Below are 6,983 nucleotides of genomic sequence, written 5' to 3' on the forward strand. Positions count from 1 at the left end.
TGGAAGCAGCTTCATATGCTAGCATGACTAAAAGTGTAGTGGTTAGGTTCATTAAGAAGGAGAAAATTTGCAGATATAGGTTACCCAGAAAGATCATCACCGATAATGCCTCCAATTTAAACAACAAGATAATGAAGGAAATGTGTGAGGACTTCAAAATCCAACACCATAATTTCACGTCTTATAGGCCCAAGATGAATGGGGCAGTTGAGGCTGCCAATAAGAACATCAAGAAGATTGTTCAGAAGATGACCATATCATACAAGGATTGGCACAAGATGCTCCCCTTCACACTGCATGGTTATCGAACTTCTCTACGCACATCTATTGGGGCAACCCCATTCTCTTTGGTGTATGGGATGGAAGTTGTGCTCCCGTTTAAGGTAGAGATTCCCTCTTTAAGAATCCTAGTAGAGTCAGGATTGGAAGAAGTAGAGTGGGCCCAGGCATGCTTTGACCAATTAAATCTTATCGAGGGTAAGAGATTGGCTGCCATGAGCCATGGGCGACTATATCAGAGCAGAGTAAAAAGAGTTTTCGACAAAAGAGTGTGCCCGCGTAAGTTCAGCGAGGGGGACCTTGTGCTGAAGAAAGTATCACAGGTTCAAAAAGATCACTGAGGTAAATGGGCCCCAAACTATGAAGGACCGTTTGTGGTGAAGAAGGCTTTCTTAGGAGGAGCGTTGTTGCTCTTGAACATGGATGATGAAAAGCTACCTTCGCCTGTGAATTTCGACATCATCAAGCAATATTATGTGTAATACTTAGGGCAATTCAAAGGCTCAATATTGGGACCTCCTCAAGGACTCATTAAGATCTCCACGTGTTTTTTTGTAAAACGATAATCGCAGCATTAATAAATATGGATTGATGATTTGTATCTCTCCCTTTAATGTTGTGTCCTTTGCACTCTTTTATTGTTGTTGGGCATGAACATACACTCTCGTTTTTGCTCACTCACACGATCGGTATTCCGAAGCCACTCGACACGTTCAGCACGGGTGTCGTAAGCGTTAAGTAAAATTGAAATGAAAAGAGGAAATCATGACACATGTTTAATTATTACCTTTAACGTTCGATCATAAACATGCATGCATCTGCATCTTACAATCAAAGTATCTTGTAATGGGGAAATGAAGGAAGGGTCGCTTTGGGTGATGGTCAGCACCACACCAACTTAGGTAAGCCCAGGGGAAAATGGAAAGGTAATACGAGCATCTCGTAGCATTTTTTTCCACTTTTTCATGTTGACATTTTCTTTGTCAAAGCATTAGAGCAAATGCTAATAGGTGTTAGATCCACAATTAGATTTGCTCACAATCGAGGAAAGGTATTAGGAAGGATGAGACGGTGAAGCCTCGACCACGACCCCGCGTCCGGCTAAAGATGTTAAAGAAGCACTCCTAGGAGGCAACCTAGTATCTCTAAAACTTTTCTCTTTAATTTGATTTTTTATGCTTTCCGTTGCGAGTTAGGATTGTTCTTTTTCTTGAATTATCTTGTGAATTCGCCTAAAAGTTTACACATGATAATAAGGCTTAGAAGGGAAATATATATAATAATAATGATAACAAAAGAAACTTTGCAACAAAAAAAATTAACTCGCCTGGACGAGCATGGCTAACGAAAAAATAAAAAGGGGGAGGGGTGAAATCAGATTTCACCCCATCTTCCCCCATTCTCTTCAAAACTCCCCAAAAGCTCCACAAGGACCTACTGGGCCTCCATTTTTGCAGCAACTTCAAGATTTTTCTGCACCTTTGTGTCATTTGTTGCATTCCTTTCATCCCACTCAAGTAAGTGTCATCTCCATCTAATTTTACCTTTTCCTTTTGATGTTTGGTGCTTTGTTGTTTTGTTTGCAATATTTGTGAGATGAGTTATGTGCAAACCGATGATCAAAATGCTTGGATTGGTGGCTGTAATGGATGGCTCTAGGCCTATCCATGATTCTTTTATGAATTTTCATGTCATATTGCTCCTTATCCCTCATTTATACATGTTTTAACATGCACACACCAACTGTTTAATGAAATGTCACAATGACTATTCTATGTGATTTTGAAGCTTGAATGGGTAATGATCTTTACACATGTTCAACCATTATTTTAGGTGCATGATAAACTTAGGTTGTTAAATTAAATGCCAAGGGTATGAACTAAGCTTGAAGTTTTGGACATTGCTTTAGATGCAATTACATAAGTCATATGAATGCTTAAAGTTGTTTGAATTGAATTGGCCTAATTGTTTGGTTAATCTTGTTGCACCAAGGTAGGTACATTGCGCATAAATTGACTTCTTGGTTGCTATACTTGGGATAACTAAAATAATATGGTTATGTATCTCATGCGAAATAATTTTTATGCTAAATTTTAGTTGGATGTGTCTTTGTAGGCGATGGCTTTAAAGAAGCTTTATGTTAAAAGGGCTAGGAAGGCCATCGCAGGGGAGGGATCCAGTGCAGCCCCGCAAGCGTAAATTGAGTTTAATGGACACCATTTCCGAAGCGAGGAGCATCAGCGTTGTTTCAAAGTGATTAAGGATTGGTCTTTTCTCAAGGAAAGGCGAGTCCAACTAGTAGAAGGAAAGTAACCAGAATTCCAGGCAGAGGTTGCCAAAAGGCATTGGACCCAGCTGACAAAGCCTATGACTAAGTATGACCCTGAGATAGTAATGGAGTTCTACGCAAACGCCTGGCCCACTGAAGAAGAAGTTATGGATAAGCGCTCCTGGGTGTGAGGCCAATGGATCCCCTATGATGAAGATACTATCAACCAATTCCTGGTGCATCCGTTGATCTTAGAAGAAGGACAACGTTGTGAATACGCTGAAAGAAGAAGCCAGGTCTCAGGTGATGCAATCCTACCCCGCAAGGGCATTGGATAGAAGACTCCAAGTACATTGGGCTAGAGATCCAAGGGAAGGCCCTAGGGTTCTCATAAGTCTTAGGGTAGATTTCGAGCCCATGGGCAAAGTATAAGCCCGCTTATCTTTGTAAATATTAGAATAGGTTTTTCCTTTGTTTGGGCCTTGTATTTTGGCCATTCTAGTAGTATAGGGTTTTAGCCTTGTATTTCGGGGCATTTTGAGTAGTCTTTGTAGTAGGGACTTTTTTTGTATTTTCATGTTTTTTGGCATATGGGTGAGCTTAGCTATTATAGGGGGTGTGTAGCTAAGCTCTAGCTTCTCATCTCAAGGAGGTGAACTTAGCTATTAGAGAGGTGTGTGTAGCTAAGCTTTAGCTTTTTTAGGAATCTCCTTAAGGAAGCTTCTCAAGGAGGTGAGCTTAGTTATGAGAGGGGTATGTGTAGCTAAGCTCTAGCTTCTCAAGGAAGTTTTCTCAAAGAAGCTTCTCAAGGAAGTTTTCTCAAGAAAGCTTCTCAAGGAAGCTACCTAGTCTATAAATAGAAGCATGTGTAACACTTATTGTAACTTTGATGAATGAGAGTCTTGTGAGACACAACTCAAAGTTCAACTACTCTCCCATTTTCTTCCTTCAATTTCGTGCTCCCCCCTCTCTCTTTCTCTCCCTCTTTCTTTTCCTCCATTGAAGCATCCTCTCCAAGCTTCTTATCCAAGGCTCATGTTGGTGGTGAAGCTCCTTCTTCCATGGCTTATTCCCTAGTGGATGGCGCCTCCTCTCACCTCTTCTCCTTTGTCTTCCACTGCATCTCCATGGTGGAAAATCACCATTAAAGGACCTCATTGAAGCTCAAAGATCCAGCCTCCATAGAAGCCCCACAAGCAAGCTTCCATCATCAGGTTTTGATGAAGAGGCCATAGGCCAGCTACTGTGTTCCTCGAGACAGGATTTTGCACGGAAGGTTATCGAGAGGCGGGTGTAGATCATGCGCACTAGCATGACCACTTTGAACCAAATTTGAATGACGCTTCTGCTCAGCAACATCCTTCCCAGTGACCATAATTTTGATCTCCTGCTGCCTAAATGCCAGTTGGTCTATGCTATCCTAACCCAGATCATTGTTCATGTAGCATAGCTTATCCCGAATGTCATCTACCAATTTATAGGTATTGCACCTCTGAGACACCCAGTGGACCCATAAAAGTCTGATATGGCACTGGAATTTAAAACATTGATCACAGGCCTCTGCCAGTTCTATGGGGTACCGATCACGCCTACAAAGCTCATTCAGCCCTCCATCAACAGGTCTTTCATTGAGAAGTATTGTATGCCAAGGCAGGCACAGCAGCCGGGGCAAGACTAGCAGCAGACGCACCACCACCGCCTCCACATCAGCCATTGTCCCTAAAGTCCATCTCGGTTCACATGCAGAGGATGGAGCTCCTGATGCATGCATACATGCAGCATTTGGCTAACCAGTAGGCGGCAAAGCATAGAGGTTAGGTGCAATTGAATGATAACTTCTATCAGTATATACTGCACCAGCAGCGCCAGGACCCCAACCCTTACCCGTGGCCTACTCCCAAGCAGTTTGTAGAAGCATATGTTGTATGAAGCTTTTGATGATGCCAAAAGGATGAAAGCTATTCAAGATTGATCAAAGTCAAGATCAAGAATTCAAGAGAAACGATTAACAATTAGTCCATTGTATGTTAAAAGAATCCCTTAAATGAGACTACAAAGGTTTGGCCTTAGGTTAATTCTTCAAAACATCTTACAAAAGTTTTTAAGTAAAACTTTGTTTTGAAAATATGTTTTTCTCTCTGGTAATCGATTACTAGAAGCAAAAATAAGTTTTAACCAGTTTCAGAAAACATTTGAATTTGAATTTTGAATGTGTAATCGATTACAAAGAGATTGTAATCGATTACCAGAGTCAAAATTGTTTTAAACAAGCTTTCAGGAAGTTTTGAATTTAAATTTTAAACCTGTAATCGATTACACAACTATTACAACAGTTGTGTAATAAACAGTTGTGTAATCGATTACAAGTCACAGAATTTTGAAATTCAAATCTGAAGAGTCATAACTCCTCAAAATTAACTGTGTAATCAATTACCACATATCTGTAATCGATTACCAGTGAGGAAATTTTGAAAATAATTCTAAAAAGTCACAACTGTTCACAAGTTTTGAAAGGCCACCAAAGGCCAATAAATATGTGACTTGAGTTCAAAATTCTTGAGAGTTTTTCTGAACAATAATTGTCCTATCCTCTCAAAAGAAAGCCTTGACCAAACACTTGCAAAATCAATAAGGATTCTTATAAGATCTTCATCTTGTAACATTCTTCTCTATAAGAAATCTTCTTCTTACTTCAAAGCAAACAACTATTATGCATGACTACAATGTCTTTTGCTTAAATACTTCTAATACTTCCATGTCGATATCCGTTTGTTCTTTTTTACATGTTTCACTTTCTTGGCTTTCACCAGTTGCTGGTCGGATAGCAAGGTCGCTCGAATGAAATTAGTGTCCTTATCTTTACTTACCTTTTCATTTTCAATAAAAGATAAGTAAAGAGGGACAACTGTCAGACCCTAATTTTGTCCAGGGGCTATCATTCATTGATGTTTTGATTCTCGCTAACCGAACTACGTTGTTCGACACTAGTTACCGCACAAGACAAAAGATCGTTCAATGTTTTGATCAAGAATGCAAAAGATACCAAAAAGAAGGGGCAAAAGGGTCTTTTCATTGAGTTTCCTGAACTCTAGCTCGCCCAGGCTAGCCTCTGGCTTGCTTGGGCCCCGAAAAGACTTCAGGGTGAAGGAACCAACTCACCTGGGCGAGCCAATTGCTTCATGAGTAAGTCTCAGCTTGCCTTCAGGTGGTTGTCCATGGAACTTGTGCACAATATATTTTTTTGGGATTCTTTGACGTTTAAACTACAAAAAAAAATGTGTCACGGATATTAGTAATGTGTTGGACATAATTTAAAAAAAATGCAGAACATGGGCACTTAAGCTTTGTTGCAAGGATCCAAATCATAGTTTTTTTTTTTAATTTTGTTCTCCTATTTTGAGGTGGTTGTCCATGGAATTAGTGCATGATATTTTTTTTTTTGGATTCTTTGACGTTTAAACTATGGAAAAAATGTGTCATGGATATTAGTATTGGACAAGTGGCCTTAATAACTTAAGAGGGGGGTGAATTAAGTTTCAAATTTTCCCACTAACAAACTTTAACCCTTTTTTAAATGATATATCATAGGCTCAGAATGAACAAGAAAAAGAAGAAGCAATCAATTTAATAATGTTCTTTTAACTACACAAGACAGAGTAATCTGCAATAAAATAACTGAGATAAGGAAAGAGAGAAATGCAAACTCAGTTTATATTGGTTCGGCCACTTTTCGTGCCTACGTCTAGTCCTCAAGCAACCCACTTGAGATTTTCCACTAACTTTGTAAACTCTTTACAACTTATGAACACACATTGGGATCCCTCTCCCTTGTGTTTAGGATTCTCACAAGTCAAGAGACAAACAGTCTCTTGATCACAACAATGTTTTTAGAATGTACAGAAGAAATTTTCTCTTTTAGAGATGATAATACAAGTTGAAGATCTTAGAAGAATACTCAATTGATTTGCAAGTGTTTGGCCAATAGTTTTTTAGAGAGCATTTGACAATTAATTTCTCTTTTTAAAATCTCTCTCTACTTTTCAAAGTCAGACACACACATATATAGGCTCATTGTGCCTTTTCAAAATAGTTTGAAGAGATATGTCTTTTCAAAAAAGCTTTTCTGGAATTTTCTCACTGGTAATCAATTACAGGATTCTGGTAATCGATTAGACAGTTATATTTCTAAAGAGTCATGACTTTTCAAAGGTTTTTTGGAAATCCAATCACTGGTAATCGATTGCAGGATTCTGGTAATCTATTACATAGATCAAAATTCAAACGGTTTTGTGTCGTTAGTCAAAAATATCTTCTAGTAATCAATTACACAGTCTGATAATCGATTACCAGTTCAAAAATATCTTTTTGAACTTATTTATCCTTTGATAAAAGAGTGTTTGATACTAAAGATGTTGAGGCCAAACTAAAGCAATCA

Source organism: Glycine max, chromosome 1 (assembly GCF_000004515.6).
Source record: "Glycine max cultivar Williams 82 chromosome 1, Glycine_max_v4.0, whole genome shotgun sequence".
Lineage (NCBI taxonomy): Eukaryota > Viridiplantae > Streptophyta > Magnoliopsida > Fabales > Fabaceae > Glycine > Glycine max.